The sequence below is a fragment of the Corapipo altera genome, unplaced genomic scaffold (assembly GCF_003945725.1).
Source record: "Corapipo altera isolate COAL_440 unplaced genomic scaffold, ASM394572v1 2b, whole genome shotgun sequence".
Classification (NCBI taxonomy): Eukaryota; Metazoa; Chordata; class Aves; order Passeriformes; family Pipridae; genus Corapipo; species Corapipo altera.
In genome coordinates this window covers 19,687,327-19,706,676 of record NW_020884874.1, presented here as the reverse complement: position 1 = coordinate 19,706,676, position 19,350 = coordinate 19,687,327, and the positions used below count along the sequence as shown (strand labels likewise).

The following is a 19,350-nucleotide window of genomic DNA, read 5'->3' as shown; positions in this document are numbered from 1 at the left end:
ACCAAAAAAAAATATTCTTATGCAGGAGTATGAAAATATGCTAAAATGGAAGAAAATAAATATATGTTTTGGACATTTGTACTTATTGTTCCTTTGTTTTTTTTTCCTAAGTATTGCAGGATCACTCCCCTGTGCATGTGATCTCTCACATATAATGTATATTGCAATTCCCCATAAAAAAATCAGACTGCACTAAGAATAGAGGACTAGATACTCATCTGGCATAATGTGAGACCACTCCAGTAATTTCAGCATTCCTACTCCAATTTGCAACAGCTAAGGATCTGGCACAAAACATCAAGTTAAGTTTCCAATTACCTCAAGCATCAGCATTGATTTCAGTAGTTACATACACAGTCATAGAGGAGAATTATTTGAAAAATTGCAAATTCTCTATTATTTTTTACTTTTGTGGTCTAAATCAGACTCTTCAGGTTTAATGTAGATTTTTGTGGTTTAATGATATATGTTTCAAGAGCAGACTAGTTACTTGCTGCATCTACCCAATTAAAAAAAGAAAGGCAGCAGTAACTTTTTATGCTGCTGAGAATGTCAGCTTATACTGGGTCACATCACAAAAGTAACTAATGTTGCCAAAAAATATAGTGTATATTAACTTAAACTCATAACTAAAAAGTTATCACCTATACAAAATCAGTCTTCTCTATGTAGGTTGTCTTGGGAGGTCTTTTTCCAATTTGCTGCTCCAAATTAGTCAAATTGTATAGATCTGCCATAATATGAGGCAACCGTAAAGACACAGTATTCAGTCAGCCCAGAGAGACTGAGTTCTTCTGAGACAGCACATAAATTACATCCAGCTGAACTGCCCTCCACAGCCCCGCAACATTACTCGCTACACTACTTCTACAGAGGGCCGCTCAGTGAAAAATCACTGAAATAGTATTTATTTATTTAATTAATTCTAGGAAAAGGACACAGATCTCCAAAGGAATTTAGGCACAGAAAACCTTCAAACTCCTCTTTTTCGAATCTATGGTAATTGCAGTCTAACTCAAAGTTTAGTGCCTTGTACCTAAGCCTAACAGCTTAAGACCAAATAAAGTCTCACTAGTGTATGGACCTCCACAGTTCTGAAGATAATCACTGGTCATTATAATCTTCCCTTGGAGAAGTGGAGAAATTTCAGACATGAAGAAATTTTAAACAAATTGAAATAATATGCTTAAACTTTAATATTCTTCAGACAACCATTTGCATTTGACATTTTGCTCAAAAGTCTGATAACTAGTCTACATACAATCCCGTGACTGAGACGGCCCAGTCAATCATCTCAATATAGGATATATGATCATCCAAGTAATTTTCACTGTTTAACATTACAGCAAAAAGGGAGACAGGTATCCATTACATTTCTCAGGTTTAGAGACAAAAAGAAGAAACTTCTTTAACATAGTTTTTGCCAAGGTACTGTGTTACAGGCATCCCAAAGGCAATCTTTCTAGCAGCATTACAAACTAAAATGTGGACTAAAAATGTGAGTTTTATTGCCTGTTAAAATAAATTTTATTATTTACTTGATATATAAGCACTCTCCTTATCTGAGCTTTTGCACTGCAAAGCGCATCCAAGTTCCTTTAACCACTTCTGATTTAATGACAGATTTAATAACACTGCAACACAGAAGTGTGGACTTAGCCAAAAAAAATTATTTCATAAAAATCTGATGTTTATACAGTAACATCTAAAATGTCACCTAATACATACAAGTAAAGCAGAATTTTTTTAATGTATATTATAAACCCTAGGGCTTTGATAGGTAAAACATCTAATGTCTTTAAAAGACCATAAAGATAATTTATTTTTAATAACCATTTTTATTTAATTTTTAAAAGAGCAGCAGTTTATGCCTTCAGTAGAACCATGCCCTGAAATCTCAGGGGTGATTAAAGGGCCATGCTAAAGCTGAAAGGTTTCGAATATCAAACTATACTATTATGTCAGGGTCAGCAAGATCAATTAGCGCTTTCCAATGACAGAAAAAGGTTAAGTTGAACACACATTTGCGCAATATCTAAATCCAAAAAAGAAAAATCCCACATATTAAGTTTACTTATAAGCCTTTCGATCAATGACCGAATATCAAAACTCTTCTTCCACTCGCATACCGTAAATACCATTTTTTTTACAAAAAATATCAGAAAGACTGCAGATACATTAGACAGCAGAAATACTACTGGATTGTCAAGTACAAAGAAAAAGCAAAGACATCTGAGTGTTTCTGCTACCAGACACAGTTTAGCGCTGAACTTCCAAAAAGCTTTAAAAATACTTGATCAACTTGACAGATGTCTGCTAGTCTGATGCCCTTGTGTTTGCATTCCTCCTGCAAACCCTCACAGTACCAAAAATGAATGATAGGGAGCAAATAAACCTATTCCTACGTTCAACTAAAAAACAAATAGGAAACTACCATACAATAAACCCACACCCACCCCTCAAATTAAAAATACTAATCTGTAAATTAACTCATCTTAAATCTGGAAAATACGAGTGCAATTAAAAGCCATCCAGAAACACGCACACCAGGAAGCAAGGGAACTTACATTTCAGTTCTTATTATCACAAGAACACTCACTGGAAATACAGGCATGTTAGAAGTTAATTCAACACCTGTTAATACAAATGTTGCCGTCGTAAACATAGCTTGAACAAAGTACCTGGTTATGATATCAAATAAAGCAAACATAAAATCACAATAAAAATGCAGGAGATTAACAAAAACTATGGACAAAAGAACACTATGTTGAAATCGGTGATTTAGATTGGAAATGCATTATTTTGAGTAAAAGCGAAGTACGATTACCTTTCTTCAATGATGTATTTCAAAACGTCTCTTTTTATTTAAGCCCACTTCTCTATTTCTTCAAGGAGTGATTTGAAATATTTACTACCGGACAGTACCTAATTTTAGGTTTTAAGTGCTTTAACAGCTCTATGAAATATGATCAGCAGCTGCAATATAGAAGTATGCTGAATAAACTCTCCTTATAAAAAGGGAGACCTGTTTTACCCTGAGTTCATAAACTCTCTACTTTCAAGAAGGAAAAAGATAACAGAGAAAAAAATAATAGCTGCGTCCTAGAACACTTGACAGAAATTCTAGGAATTTCCTTCTTCTTTCTGTATTAACTTTTGTACTTAAAAGGAAAAAGCAGTTTAAATTTTAAAACTGAAGGATTGCACAGAACATCGTACAATGCCACCAGTACATCAAGGAAACAGACTGGTACCTTTCCCACACCAAATGCCAGTGTTTAACATTAATTCTAGGATTGGAAGGCAAAAGTTGCATAAAGTTTAAAGTGTTAAACTGTAACACTTGCATCAGATGCTAAAAATATGCCACAGGATACTATCTATAGCTGTATTTCTAGTTACCTTGTTTGAAATATTTTAACTGGAAAACCACCGTTGTCCTATTCATTACATTGCTTGTTTAGAATTTATTTATTCCATTGGCATTATCCATACAGAATAAGTTTCTATTGGAAAGTGTTGTGAAGCCATTAATAAATACAAATCCAGCAAGAGTAACTGTCAACCAAATTTATTAGCAGTACAATCATATACACGTAACAATTAATAAAGCATACAAATTATCTGAACAAAGACACATAAAAGATCAGCCAACAAACTCCTCTTTCATTTCTATTAGATTTGATTGAAGAACATCTGGTAACATAAATACCAGAACTTTCAAAAGAAAGCAAGAAGAGCTTTCGGTCATAGCTCAGCTAATGTTAGATGTCAAATACAGAGGAAGAATCACAGGGAAGACAGCGAAATGTCAGTCTGTATTTCCACTTTACTCATAGTATGATATATACTGCAGGTATGCAAGCATTTGTTATTTAGCAGCATTTTCAGAAATACAAGGAGGAAAAGTGAAACCCACAGCAATTTTACGAAAGTTTTCTTTTGAGCGTTAGGGAAATGAAACAAAGATATAGCTTGAGCTTTAATAGAAAGGGCATGCTTCAAACAACAAACTCCGAGGTCAGACCAAAAAATATATTTACCATACAGGGGAGATGCCTGCTTTGTATAATTCACTCTAAATCTAAACTCTTGATTAGTTTATCTTAGATACACTTTCTAGTCTACGCATGTGAAACACGTAAAACAAAGCCCAGAAAACCGTAAATACTGTTTCCTTACTGTTCTAGCATGACTTCACGCTTAAACTCGAACCGGCCAAGGCGCTCCCTTGTCTCGTACAGCTTGCCCCTCAGGATTTTTCTAAGTACCAGCTATTTCACACCGCAACGCGCGACTTCAGCGTGTCCCTCCGTGTGCTCGGCTGCAAGCCCTGCCCGCGAGTCCCGGGCCGGCAGCACCGCGCCCGCTTGGCTCCGAGCGGCCGTTTCATAAATGTAAATGAAACTTTAGATGCCAACTACCGATTGGCAGCAGCGCTGCCGTGGAATCCCGCTCTCCCTTCTCGGAGGAAGGCGCCGCGGGCTGCTACCCCGCGGGTGGGTGTCGGGTGCAGCCCCGGGGCACCCCCGCGCTGGGGAACGGCGCGGAGCCCCCGCGGCTCGAGGAGAACCGCAGCCGAAGCCGTGCGAAACCCAGCTGGCGGTTCTCCGCGGGTATCTGATTTTGGAAGTGTCTGTAGTGACAGCAGGAGAAGGAAATTAATGGCTATGAGCCCACTGGGTTTGAACACGGAGAATCCTGTTACCTCCTCGCGGATCAAGTATGCGCGCACACCCGCAAACACACAAGGCTTTCCCACGTGGAAACGCTTTCTGACCAAACACAAGACCCCGCATCGCCGGTGGGAAGGGCAGCGGGACCCCCGCGCCGGGGCTTCCCCACGACCCAGTCCTCCGGCGCAGCGGGGACCCGCGGCGGGGGCGCGGTGGGACGACCCGAAAACGCACCGTTTTGTCCTTTAAAACCACAAGAAAAACAAGCCGAGGCGGGGGAGGGCAGGAGACATCCCTCAGGGAAAGGAAACGCAGAGGAACAAAAACAACGGGCAACTGTGTCCCCGCTCCCCTCGGACACTGGGAAAAGTGGCTGCTAGAGCCACCGCGGCGGCTGCCGGCCAGGAGGCAGCGGGAGGCAGCCTTGCCCCATCCGCCGGGACCCAGAGGCAGGCGGGCAGTGGCGACCCCCGAACCCTGCAGGCAGCTGGGGCAGCGCGGGGCCGAGGGCGGGCGGCAGAACCGACGGCTCCTCTGCCGCCGCCGCCGCCAGTGCCTGCGGCTCCCGGCCAGGCTGTGTCGCCCCCGCGCTGCCCAGACCCTGGCTAGAAGGAACGGGGGTTTCGGGAAGGGGCTCGCTAACATCCGTGCGTGTTTTCATGTCGCTCTGGCCGGAGGGGGTCCCCGCCGCCAGAAATGTTGTTTCCTCCCAGCCTCCGGTCAAGCCGCCGCCGGCCCCGGCCCTCGCAGGCCGACCTGCCCCCCGCCTCCCCCAGGCGGGCCGGCAGCCCCCAGCTGCTCCCGAGGCGCAGCCCGGGCCCCCCGTTTCCGCCGTCACCGGGGTGGGCGGGAGGGTCAAGCGGGGAACAATGCGACGGCAGCCGTGAAGGCTTGCGGCTGTCTTCGGGCTTACCCCGGCAGCACCGGTAACAGCTAGCCGAAGAAAGGTGAAGTTAAAACCGCGGGGATTGTCACCTGGAGAGAGGCAGAAAATCCGGCTGGGCGTGGAAAAAGTCACCGAGTTCGCACCGGAGACCAGTCAGGTTTTTTGCAACTAAACTCGCTTGGGGCCGGGGGCGAAAGCTCGTCTCTACCCCTCCGTTGTTCCTTCCCATCACGTTGTTTTACAGTAACTTTGTTGTTGTTGTCATCGGACCAACACGAAAAGAATGCTAAATAAACGCTAAATACTAGCACATGCACACAGACGCCTCCACGGACACATGCACATGCGACAGGGAACCGCTTTCCTCCACCTCCGAGCAGAAGAGGTGGGAGGGAGACACGGGGACGGCGAAGTCAGAAACACTCACCTTCTCGCTGCCGGGATATGCCGCTACCTTTATTTTAGGGCCGCTCCTTATGTATTTATTCTCGTACCTTCTCCGAGCCGAGGCTCCCCTTTTGCACTGTTCCTCTGGCAAAAACAGAACATCCCCTCTACAAGTTCCCCCCCCCCCCTCCGTTTTCTTCACACACAAATAAAGCGCAACTCAGAGCAAAACGGGAGGGGAAATTGGGGGGGAGGAAGGGGGAGGTGGAGGAGGAGGAGGCTGGTACGGGAGAAGCCAAACACTCCTCGCACTTCAGCGAGTGCAACTAGTTGCCTCTCACGCACAGGAACGTAGAAAGTTTCTCTGGCAAGGGACGGGACTTTCCTAAGAAAAGGTAACCCCCTCTCGCTCTCCCGCCCAGAAAGGCCGTCCCGGGAGCGCAGAGGTAAGGGGCGAGGACCGCGGGAGCCAGCGCAGTCAGGGACGCGCGGCTTCGCACTTGTGCCAGGAGCTGCCGCCGGGGCTGCGCCCTGTTCCGGCCCCAACCTCGGCACGGCAGCCCGGCTGTCCCGTTGCCCACCCGCCGCCGCCCCGCTCAGCCCTACTAAGCCCCGCTCAGCACGCCTGCGCTGCCGCTGCCCCCGGCCCCGTCACACCGCGGCGGGCATGGACCGCCGGCTTACCCGGCCACCAGACAACTCCGAAGTGTCCCTCCCGGCCTCCCCGGCCTCGCAGCCCGGGGCCTGGACCTTTCGCCTTTGCTACTCTCTGACATCTGCAGTGAATAGTGATGGGAGCAAAGGAGAGGGCCCTGAAGGGTCACAGGTTGACTAATGCCAGTCCACTCGAGTACAGGTAGTGAAGTCTGCACTTGACTCTTTCCATTTGTTTCTTCTACAAGAAACCAATACTATAAAGCAATCCTGAGTTTTTGGAAGGACTATGAGTGTATGAATGATCAAGTGCTACACAACAGGAGTGGTTGGTGTACCCTTTTACAGGATGCATTTGTCTGCTTGTTCTCAAGCTGGCCAGTGTGGATGGAGGCAAAGTCCTTTCCTGCTCTGAAACTGAACGCTCTTTTCTGCAGAAAATTCAGCAGCTGCATATGGTCCTTTTTGCTACTTAGTGTGGGGAAGCGGAAGAGAACCTCTAATTGCTTAGTCACATTTCATGCTCTTACCCTTCACCTTGTTTTATCTCCTAAGTATTATTTCACTGCGTGGATTGAGTTGCTCTTGTCCAACCAGCTGCATCACCCTCTTTTTGTCAAGTTAACTTCACTCTCCAAAGGGTGTAAGTCAAAAACTTAAAACAGGAGGCAAAGTTAGGCCCTGTATCTGGAGAGAGATGTGAGAGAAAACTCATGGTTTTCAGAAATACTGAATGTCAGAAGCTTTTGAGGTCAGCAAGTCACCTGAAATGAGGGGGGGGGAAAATATGGGTTTGTGAAGATTCTTTCCTGCCTGCCTTCTCTTTCCTTACGTTGCATTTGGTCATACTATTTAAAGCATAACTTTTCTCAAGCTGTTTGCCTTTGAATTTCATAATTTGCATTCAATGAATTGTAGTAACATGGTCATCTCTTTCCTAAATAATTTCAGGCTTAAGACAACTAAATCTTCATGAAAACAAGTCTATAAAAACCTTGTATTTGCTGTCTTGGATAACAGCAAGATAACAGACTCAGAAAACACTTTTGACCTACAAAAATACAATTAGAAAATCTTTTAAACTAAAAAAGCCTCCAAAAGCCAACCTTCAAATTGTCATAGTGTGGGACAAGCCAGAAATACGAAATGAATTTTGAAACTGAGAGCTCAGAGAGTAACTGGAAAGGAAAAAAACTCAGATTTGTGGGAATAATTGTAATTGACAACCCTGCCACAGACTAGGTTGTGACTAATGCCAGCATGCGTCTTGCTAACAGGCTCCTTCAGCAGGGAAACATGCTAACAACTCCTTCCTTTCTAGAGGACTTTTTTTGTGAATGGCAGCACAGTGGTCTAACCTGAGGTACTCAAACATGGTAATAATGAAGGTCTTTTGAAGTCTGGTTTCTTTCTTTCCACTACAATGAAGCAAATTCCTTTAAGGGGAATAGTCCCCTAGTAACATCGGTTGTTTTAATAGACATATCACTTTAAAGCAAACTCTTAAACATCTGTTGCACTCTCTCTTAAAATGTAAGGTACAGCTGACTTGAAAAGATTGCATGTATCTTTGCTCAGTGTAACTTGCTTCAAATTGAGGAGAGATGAGAGGGTTCCACTGTTGTTACATGGTATGGTCCCAAGACAAGTCTCCCAGTAAGGGGCCTGGTCTTGATTTCGTTGGATCACGTTGCTGTTTTGGTATTCGTTTTGGTGAGAGTGAGCAGGGTCGTACCAAATGTAATGAGTATTTGGTCTGGGTCAAAAGGAACTGAGGGGAGTCCTACAGAAACTGATCTCCTAACCAAACAATTTTTCACAGCGATTTATTGTAAATGTGACTTTCACGGGTAGGAATTAAATGATGATTTTGTTAAATCAGTGTCTTTGGGCTGAAGTAAATTCCAGTGAGCTCAGTGGAAGTGATTTCAGAAGGCCAAAATGTAGTACAATACACTGGTTCAAATAAATTGGCTCTGTGTGACCATGGAAAAGGTCATGCTAGAAATAGTCCTAAGAGAGCCCAAGGAAGGTCTGTAGGGCCCACTTTTATACCAGAATAGAAGAATAATACCTTATCCATTTAAAGCAACATGGGAATGTAAGTAGGCAAGATGTAATTATCTAGGCTGGTGTTTGGCCAGGCGCTCCTGCACTACCAAAAACTACCAGGGTGTTTAATGTCCGCAAGTGCTCGGTATCCTTCGTTTTACCTCTGAAATAAAGACAGCACTTGTGATCGTATAGTTTATGCTGGTTCCATACTGAGTCAGCAGAAAAACGTCACCTTGCACAAAATACCCATTCACACAGTAACTTGGAATTTCCTTGGAGGTCTTCCATGCAAATACTATATACCCAACCCTACTTACCTTGGGAAATCTAGTGAGATTATAGCCATAAGTAGTATGGCTCCAGAGAGTCATGTTTGCATATGTTGCTAAAAACAGTATGGACTTTGAAATATTTGTAAGTAATTTTTAAATTAAAGCAATATTTTTTTACATTATATCTCAGTAACAACAAGGTTTTGTTGTTGTTTAAGCAAAGGGATTATACTTAGTTATTCTGAGAAAAACTAATGACAGACAGTTGCTATTTTGGCAATGTATCATGATTATGATTTATTGAAGTGCCTACCGTATGCTGCATCCATTTAGGTACCTGTCGCAATTTTGTTTTACAAAAGCAGAGCTTTGAAATATGACTTCTTATTTTCAGGTTCAAGTATGAAATCCAAAAGCCTGTTAATTAGGCAAAGTGTGTTGATCTATATACTTCAGGTTATTATTGGTGCTTCATGGCTTTATAGTCATAAAAAGAAAGAATGAATGGGGGTTCTTTTGACTTGGTTATCAGATTTCAGGTTTAAAAAGAAGGTGACACACCCTTTTCAGTAATTTGACATGCAGGGTTCAGCTGTGGGTTCAAAAACAGGTTACAACTGGCTAGTCATTGTGCTCTTGAAATGCCAACTGTGCCTTTAAGTATGTTATATAACCTATTTTTTGGTTTCAGTTTTCAAGTATGGCATCATTTCAGTGTTATTTGGACTTCCATATATTTTTTAATCCAAACAAATCTGACCTCAATCATAAGGTTCCATGGCTCCAAATAGCTGAGCTTTTCTAATATTTTATTTTGAGTGCCTACGTTCAATACTTCATCACATAGATATGTGCTGCAGACTGTGCCAAATACTGTGCCAGGGATGTCCTCAATTATCTCCAGTGCTTACCAGGAGAGGGCTCTGTTCTGCATACCATACACAGAAGAAAGTCCCACTGAAATTAGTGTGGGTTTTGACTCTAAAGCTTGCTTGAAATGAAGCTGGCTAAGTGCAAATGAAAACCTACATTATTTCAGCTGCCTGTGCAGGCGGAATGAGGTGTGCTTGATAATCTTAATTTGTATCCTGCTATTACACCAGGATCTTTTTTTCCTTCCTGGGAGAGACCCAGTCTGCATCCTGCAAGGTACCTTTCTGTCATGTTTCGTGTAGGTTTCTTGAGGTTTCATTTAAGTAATCTACAGAGCCAACCCAGAAAAAATATTGGGCCATACAGTTTTGTTTAATTAACTATGTTTTCCTTGATCGTTGTGCGATACAAAAACTATGTCTCCACAGATCAGGGACGTAGATCTAGCACACAGATCTGTTAACTTACTTCTTGGTGTGGTTTTGCTCTCATCGGTTAGTGTTCTCATAAAAAATGCCCTGGTGGAGTTTGAGGTGTGGTATGGGTCAAGGACGATTCCTGGTGCTTTGACTAGTCCAGGCATTCATCCTATGCTGGAGAATGAGACAGTTGATAATGAGAATTTTGGCCTTCCACAAACGCTGCTCTGACAGATGGCCTCAGGTCAGAGAGCAATCTTCAGATAATTTCCTACTGCAGATGTAGCCTGAAAGTCACTCTTAGTCCTGTTCCAGAGACAACATTAGGTCAGGTTGTTGGGGAGGTAAGAGAACTGTCAGGGCTGGCATTACCTCACCTCCAGAGCCTCTGGCACTGGGGGAAAACTGAGGGTGTGCCCCACACCCATCTATGTTTATTCTGGCTGTAGAATTTTGTTTCAGATTTCATTTCATCATAAATAAAATAAAGAGTAATCCATGGATGATTTATAAAAATGCGAATATTTTAATCTGTTTCATTAAACATTAGTGCTGCTGCTTAATGTAAATCCCTTGAATTTGCTTTTTAATCAGTTTCATGTTAGATGTCGTTTCCTCAGTTTTTGATTACTTCTAGGAATTTCCACCATATTTTAAAACTTCTCTCTGGTTATTTTTATCCATTTACAACATTCTTCAATGGAATAACTCTGATATGGCTACCATGCTATTTTTAAAGATCTATTTAAAGCATCTTCAAAACCTGTAAGATGTAAAATCCAGTATTTTGAAAATGGTTTTTGGTTACGTATATAGGTAGCATAAACCAAAGACATCATTTACTGTCATTAATCAGAAAAGGTCTGTGTGAGTGAGTAGTTGTGTTTGTTATTCAACTATCAGCATGTTGAGGTTTCCAGTGAAACCAATAGTAAACCATTCATCAATGTCATTGTCAGGAGGATTGGGCTTGTTATACAATAAACTCAAATACAGATTCACACCAAGAACTTTTTACTACACTGTAACATCATATTGTTGCTGTATTGCATTATAGTATAATAACATGTAGTCTATAAAGAATTATTTGCCATAAGTTTTTTCACATCTTTTATAGAAGTAAAAATGACATTGCCAAATGACAGTACAAATTATTACCATTACCATATATTACTGTTACACTAAAAATAACTCTCTTACTTCCAGAAGCATAATTGAATTCAATTCTCCAGTAGTATAAGATTAAATGAATTTCAGGCAATTTCACTCATTTATTTGCAGGTGGTGTGCAGTAGAGGAAGGAAACAGAAAAACTATAAAACGAAAAGCAGAGATTAAAAAAAATTATGCCAAAGAGTATTTGCAGAAAACCTGTTTTATTTCAAAGTACAAGTTCCTTTCACCTGTTGAAATGTTCGGTTCAAAGACTAGACATTTCTGAACATGTACTTTATAGCTCCAGTATAATCTGTAAGTATATGTAGATATAAGATGCCAGTTTATTTGCTACATCGTCATAATGGTAGTAGTCAAAAAACCAGGCATAGTATTTAGGGATAATCATCCTTCCTTTTCAGAAACTATTGCAGTGTTGTCTTGTATTGGGGTACTCTAGACCAGACTCTTCAGGTGTTGGTTTTTGTGAGGACCTCATCCTGAATCTCAGAGATATCAATTAGAAATAAACTGATTAGGTTATTTTAAGGACAGTTATTTTAAGGACATTTAAACAGCAGTTGTAGAGGTCCGTTTCGTACATGACTGTTAGTTAATCCTGAGATTACACTTCTTATTAAATCATTCTTTATGCATTTCAATATTAAGATGTCCAGCAAGAGGTTTATTCCATTCTGATTGTGAACTAATAAGCATACTCTGAAAGAATCACTTAAGTTCATGGTTTCTGCATTCTTCCAATGGGTCTAGTCTTTTATATAATATATTATTAGTTATTAATGTAGTTATTATATTTACATTTGGTTACTTATTAAAATTTACTCATAATTTATGCATTCTGCTTGGAGGTCTTACTGCACTTTGTAAAAGCAGAGGTAGGCATGGTCTCTGCCCCAGGGATCTCACCAGCTAGTCCCATGTAAACCACAGAAAAGAAGTTACTAAAAAAATTTCCTCTGGAGTGGTAATCCACTGGTTGCAGTCAATGGAAAGAAGCACTTCTATTTTAGTATTAACTGGAACATGTCTTGCTGCATATCTGTAGATTTTGTGGAGACATTATTACTGCAGTTACACTGGACTGCATAAATGATGGAACAGACTTTCAGCAGAGAAGTAACGGATTGTTTGATGTACTTTCTGAAACCACCAGCTCCACATTATAAGCAAGGTAAGAATATACTAATATGAAACTAAATAAGTTCATATAACCTTGTTTCAGCTAACATAACAACATTGATATGTCAAGAGTTGTGAGAGCTACCTGAGCAGCAGTCAGCCGATTTTCCTACGTCAGACAAATGGAGATGATGTGCCTTCTCATTTTCATTTTTGGGGTAGAAGAACTTGTCAAACAGATTGCTATGTGTGATTGAGTATTGATGCAATGGTACATGCACATCTTTCTCTCCATTAGTTTGCAGTTAGGCAACAGCTGTCCTGGGACAGGAAAAGGAAGCTTTTGACAACAGTCTCCAAAGCAGTCCCAAGTAGTTTAAAACAGAAGGCAGAGGTTCATCAAGGTAAATATGCTTTCTTGAACCTTTATCCTTCCTCACTCCTCCCATTATATTCTTCTTTTTCTAGTAACAAATACTTTGCATTTTTTCAAACAATTAAAACCAAATGGTGTAGGTTTTGCCAAAGCTCCTAGGTTGTTCTGAGACCTACAAGTGGCTATTTTGGTTCTGGTTTCAGAACATCTTTGCTATTGCAGTGAAAAAGAGAGTAGAGGAGATGAACACAAAAGATGTGGACCACTGATGAGAACAAAGCAACTAATGTAAATCTCCATTCCTTGCCCTCTAGCACACCACTTCATCTTCATCAAAAGATGTACAGAGTACTCTTCCTCATCCCCTTTTGCATTAGTTGACTACACTTGCCACTGGCTGTGAATGTGGGTGCTTTATTAGCATTTGAATAATCTGTACTGCTGTGCAAATGAGACTGAAGATTGAACTTCATAGAAAAATAAAAAAAAAATACATATTCTAAAAGGTGACAGCCTGTGTTTCATTTTCCCTTCTCCATATCCTGTTCTGGCAAAACTTTTCTCCACTTCTGACTTAATAAAAGCATATACACATTCTGAGTTTTTTTTTTAAATACACATTTTTATTATTCACACTTTTGAAGCTCAGAGAGGGACCAATTTAGAGGGCCTAAATTCTGGGGAGAGTTTTGTTCTGGAAACAATTATTTTTATTGAGAACTATTGATGAGGTGATTACCTAAAAATTCAGTGGCAGGAAATTGAAGAGGAGGCAATTTCTGAGTTTCGAAAGATCATCAATAACAAGTGAAAACAAGTCAGGTTTCTCCGTGGATTGTTTACACAAAAGTAGTTGTTGATAAATGAACTTCAGATTGGGTATTAGAGGTACATAGTGTGCAAAGTGTAATAACAGTTTTACTGCTCAGAGCTTGTGAAGACTGCATAATTTATAGGCAATTTACTCAAGCGTTGCAAACAATTAGTAAAATCCTTATAGCAGTCCTCCTCATTGTGCATCCTGTTAATAATATTTTTTTTAACATGTATCCATTTGCCTTTTGTTTTTGAAAACAGGCAACAACTTAAAATAATTTCACTCTATAATGGAAGGAGTTTAACATTACCTACGTGGGGATGGGAATTAATAAATAAATATTTTAATAGGTAATATAAACCACAGTTATGATGCTCAGATGTATGGTGTCATGGCTTTACTCTAACAGTGTAGTAGTTAAGACATGGAATTACCATAGTTGGCAGCCAGAGGAGATGCTGTTTCAGTTGTGTAAATATGCTGTTAGTTGTGAAAAGTCAGAGATTATTGACTTTGATGAATTGATAAGGAGGAGGACAACCAGTGCTGGAGCCCTTTTGTCGTTCTGCCAGGTTCCAGATGATGTGGCAGAGAGGTTTTCCTGCATTCCTTCCTGGTACCTTCACTTTTTAAGATGAGTGGTAATGGCGTCGATGTCAAAGAGCCAGGAGAGAAGCAGGAATGCTCTTGTATCAGATTTGCCTTCACCTGTTTGAAAGTTTAAAAACCGTTTTGTCATGGTTAAAGACTTTCAGGAGGAAAAGATCAACAGAGGGCAAGTGAAGTAGTAAGATTACTCAGGTATTCAGGAACCTTCTTACTTGTTTGGTATCGTGCGTACTGCTGTGAATCAATTATAATGTGAAACAGGGTTTCTAGCAGTGAGAAGTACTGCTGAAGTAACTAATACTTTCTTTAAAAAAGTATATTACAAAAAGGTGTTTGTTTCAGCAATTATTCTCAGGTGGAACAATCTGGAAAAATAAAGCAATACTGCCCTGACATACCCGCTAGCTCTCTGTGGAGGAGGTAGATTTTCTCCATCAGAAAAAAGAAGTTTCTCAGTCTCTATAGGTAGAAATGTGGTGGCATTTTTTCCCTACTGTCACTAATATTTGGGTGAAAATTAGAGTAAGGAAAAATAATCTCTGTAATTTTAATTCTGAGAAGTACTTGGCAATTAAAATTCTTACAGATTTTGTTGATGAAGAAACAGGTCTAAAGAACAAAGTTAAAAGAGATCTTGTGTAGGAGAGAGTTCTTGGTGTGAATTGTACTGAAGTTCTGTAGTAGTTGCAGCCTGTATTATTATCTGCAAGAAATGCCCATGGAAGGAGGAATTACACTCTTGTAGCAGCTGAATTTGGTGAAATTTATAATGCTGAGATACCAAGGTGTTAACATTGGCCCATACCTTTTCCTCTTGTGATTGCTTTCTGTTTGAAGTGATTCAGTATATATCATATTTGTATTGCAAATATCACACTTGTAGTTTGTACACAAATGCTTGAGAGATTTATTGTCCTTATTATATTTAATTCTCTAAATTATATATGTATTTCAGTTAAATTAGAATTTCATGTCATTTTAGCGAGATTAATAGATAGCTTAGTAATACTTCACATTTAATAGAGTTTCCTTAAGATTAAGGCACCATTCTTTATGCCCTAATTTAATCTCTTGGGAACTGCCAGTTCATTTTCTGTTGTGTTTCTCTGGATTTTTTTCATTTTAGTTTTGGCATCTTCCACTCACATTGTAAAATAATTCCATTAGTATTGTCAGAATGCAGAAGTTGTGTTTTATTAAAAGAGTACTTAACAGCTTTTTGGTATTTCCCTGGCAATTATACAGCCATGATGTAAAGTGTACACCTTGTAATATGCATAAATATTTCTAGCACTATTTTATAGAAAACAAGGAAATAAAGCATGAATTATTATTTTCAGGAAACTACAAAATCTGAGTTTGCAGAGATCCACAGCTTTGATTACCCAGGTACCTCATATCATAAGTCTGTAAACAAATCCTCTGTCTACAGAAGAGGCAGATGGTGAATGTTGTGAGCAAGACTTCTTCCACCTCCACAGGAATCCTAAGCTAGTATTCTCCCTGGTGTTTGGGCAAGTTGTAAATACTAAGTATATGAGAAAACCCACATGTCAAAAGTCCAGAGAAGAGGACGAAGAAAACCACAAATATGTAAAAAATAAACTTTCAGATATCAACAGGTTTAGTGGCTGTTTCATTCTACATATATATGTTTTTTATAGTTATGCTAAAATTACTGAAAGAGGAGGGTAAGTTTGCGGCATGGGAAGTCTTAATTTAAAAAAACTTTCTATCAGCTGTAGTACTGGCTTCATGACCTTAGGGTGGTTATCATCTGACAGTGTTGTTCTGGAAACCAGAAACTAATGACTATCCTCGGGTTCCATCTCACATACCCTGTGGTAGCTGGGGTTGGGGACCCTATGGGAAGAGTACATTGCTGTCACTCAACAGTGGTCTTTCTGGCTAATTAAAGAGGAGCACTGACGAGGTGTGGAAAGAGTCCTGACAGCCCCCATTAAATAGAATAATTTGACATATTACATGAGTCCAGTGGAAAAGCTTTTAAAGAAAGAAAAATCAAAGGTGGGCAAGTCAAGTCCACACAAGGTTAGTGGGATGATCCCACAGAGGCAGCTGAAGTGATGCTAAATATGGTGCTGTCTTTCCCTAGCTTCCATATCAAAGCTTTCATATGTACCACAGAGATTTATACAACTGAAACGAACACTGCTGTGGGCTAACAATAGAGGCTTCCAGATTTATTCTTGCTTTGGGAAATAAAATATGTGTCAGTCCAGGGTGGGGCTCTGTTATATTGGGTGTTATAAGACCATGTAATGAAAATGAAAGAACCTTCCTGCAGAACTTCAGATTTAAGGAGGCAGGAAAGCAAACTTAGTAGAATAATTAAAATACTTCCAAGGGTGAAACAATTCCTCAGTACGGGTAGATGGAACAGAAACCATGCCTCCTGTCAAACCCTGTGGTACGTCCTGCACCCTAAATATGAGACATATAATAAGTAGGAATTTTCATTCTCAAATTATTAGGCTATTTTTTTCTAATTTTCAGAGTTAAAGAATAAACTGTACTCCCCTCTTCCCAAATGCAGAATTATCTTCTGTTTTGTATTACCTATTGAAGTGTCATGGACCTCTAGGCTTCCTTCCTGTTACAGTTGCCATTAACTATTAGCATGAACACATTTGACAAGGCTGCACTTAGTGTAGAAAAAAACACGGACTGTTTGTGATATTAGCAAAGCAGCTCTGTCAAAATAAATGAACTATCATCATGTTAGGAAGCAAAGTGAATGGAGAGAGTCATGTACGTTTTTGCTACAAGTAGTGACTGTAGCCTTGTAAATATGTATTAACCAATTTAAAAAATCACAAGGATAAAAAAGTAGTAATTTACGTAGATGAACAAACCAGCACTCCATGGGTTGAGCCACATGCTGCTGTATACTTAAATGTTTTCAGCAGAAAGGGAGATCTGTCATAGGAGCAACCTATGTCTCTAAACATTGAGTAAGGAAAACACCACAAATCGTGAAATGCCTTTTCCTTATTCTTCTTGTATACCTTTTTTGATCTACTTACCTTTTTTGAGTCAGAGTGAAGGCTAGTGGCACAACTCATAAAATGAGAAACTGTCCATATCTAGCAGATAAACTGGATAAAAGTTCATGAAACATAAAACTTAGGGCATTTGGCTTCATTCATCTTGTATTTCTGCTCGAGTGATAGAGGAATGAGGGTAGAGGATTGAACAAAAAATGAAAGTAAAAAAATTCTACCCTGAGTTAATTTATGACTAGGATTTGTTTGTTTGTAGTTTTTCAAAGCACTACTAATTTCCCCAAGAAGCTGGAATGGTCAAGACAGCTTGCATAATAGAATCATAGAATCATAGAATATGCTGAGTTGGAAGGGGCTGATCACGATCATCGAGTCCAACTCCAGGCCCTGTGCGGGACACCCCAAGAATCACACCATGTACCTGAGAGCACTGTCCAAATGCTTCTTGACCTCAGACAGGCTTGGTGCTGTATAGTCAATAGTGCACAAGAGACTTAGAGAGCTGGTGAGAACTGGCTCTTCAGCCTCTCTGACAAGGTACCTATTTCCCTTAGCTAATTGGAAGATTGTCTTCAGCATAATTTAAACTCATGCTTCTGTAATGACAGCAAAATAACTTTTCCACCCTGCTTTTCTAAATAGATGCTTCTACTAAAAATCTGGAGTCTTTAGTTACATAGTCCCTACCTCCCCATTATTGCTGTTACCACATTATTTTATTTTCTTTAATATGGATGTTTCTGATTATAAATGAATCTTGTAAACCAGTTATCCTAGTTCTTAAAATCTACAATGCGCTGAGAAAGGCTATATTTGGTTCCTATGTGCAAGATGTTTAATATTTTTGTACATCTTCTAACACTTTTATTGAAGCTGAGCTTTTTCCCCGTTAAAATTGCTGTAAACAGACTCATTAAAAATCCTTTTAAAACCAACAACACATAATTTTTAATGTGGAAAAACTCTTGAAAACGTAGAGTTCTAATTGTTGGTTTAATCTAATTTTTCCTGTGGTAAATAATAATTTTTAATTTTATGAACACTGAAGGTCCTGGGTGTCTTTCAGCCTTCATGAAAGTCTTCATTTTTGCTTTTATAAAATATAGAAAAGTTGTTTTACTCCTAGGACTGTGCAGCTTTTTGTTTTCTTTCTCTTTCCATTTACACAACATATTTGTTTATTTTGCTCTTCAACACAAAAAGCTGTTTAATTTCCATCCATGCACTGAAAAGTCTAGCTGGAAAAGATTTTATAAATTCTTGTGTTTAACTTTCTTTTTTTTTCCTTTTAATTTAAAGTCAGAGATTTAAAAAAATAGAAAGAGTAAACTTACCATGAATTGTTTAAATATGAATGAACCCTATTTTTCTCACATTTTGCTTATATGTAAAAAGTGTACACCAACTTTAAACAACTGAGAACTCAAAAGCAATACTTGCTCACTGTCGATAGTGTAAAGACCTGTAAATATGTACAAGTTTGAAGTCCACAAAGAACTGTGAAAGCCTACAGAGCATACACTAGCCAACTCTTCTGTTTAACAGCCTCTGGTATTGTTTTTATGTTTATAAATTCACTATTAACTTCATGTTTTGCCACTATTTCTCAAAAAAACAGATTAAACATCCAAGGCACATGCAGGACAAAGGAGGTGATCTGAGAGAGCTAGCACAGCTTCAGTACGGACAAATCATCCCCGTTCATGGGGGTGGGGGTTGGAACTAGACGGTCTTGAAGGTCCCTTCCAACTCAAGCCATTCTGTGATTCTATGAAACTAAAGACAAAACATTTGCTTGATAAAGAAAAAAAAAATGAAGGCAGGTTCTTTATAATAATACTTGAATGCACAGTATAGCTTATGCTGCGGCTCTTGAAGTGCTTTGATATTAGACTGTTTCTTAATCACTTCTACAACATAGAAGAGAGTGGTCCTTTTATTAGCTTCATTATAAGTATCAACAAAAAATGCATGGGATTAAAAGTATGACTGTTCTGAGAATTTT

General features: G+C 39.7%; 1 protein-coding gene and 1 long non-coding RNA gene across 4 annotated transcripts in view; one reads left to right on the top strand and one right to left on the bottom strand.

The window, feature by feature from the left end:
* The window catches only part of EYA4 (EYA transcriptional coactivator and phosphatase 4), a 148,462-nt gene extending 144,126 nt beyond the window's left edge, over positions 1-4,336 (bottom strand). For all 3 annotated transcript variants that reach the window (XM_027633855.1, XM_027633854.1, XM_027633856.1), the window contains exon 1: positions 4,183-4,336. The gene's annotated coding sequence lies outside the window, so the exon portion shown is untranslated. The remainder of the gene's footprint in view (positions 1-4,182) is intronic.
* A 1,949-nt stretch (positions 4,337-6,285) lies between these two features.
* On the top strand, positions 6,286-14,055 carry LOC113942773. The gene is made up of 5 exons (XR_003526047.1): positions 6,286-6,344; positions 12,444-12,569; positions 12,816-12,921; positions 13,097-13,181; positions 13,971-14,055. It is a non-coding gene; the product is annotated as an uncharacterized LOC113942773 (long non-coding RNA).
* The last annotated feature ends 5,295 nt before the right edge of the window (positions 14,056-19,350 follow it).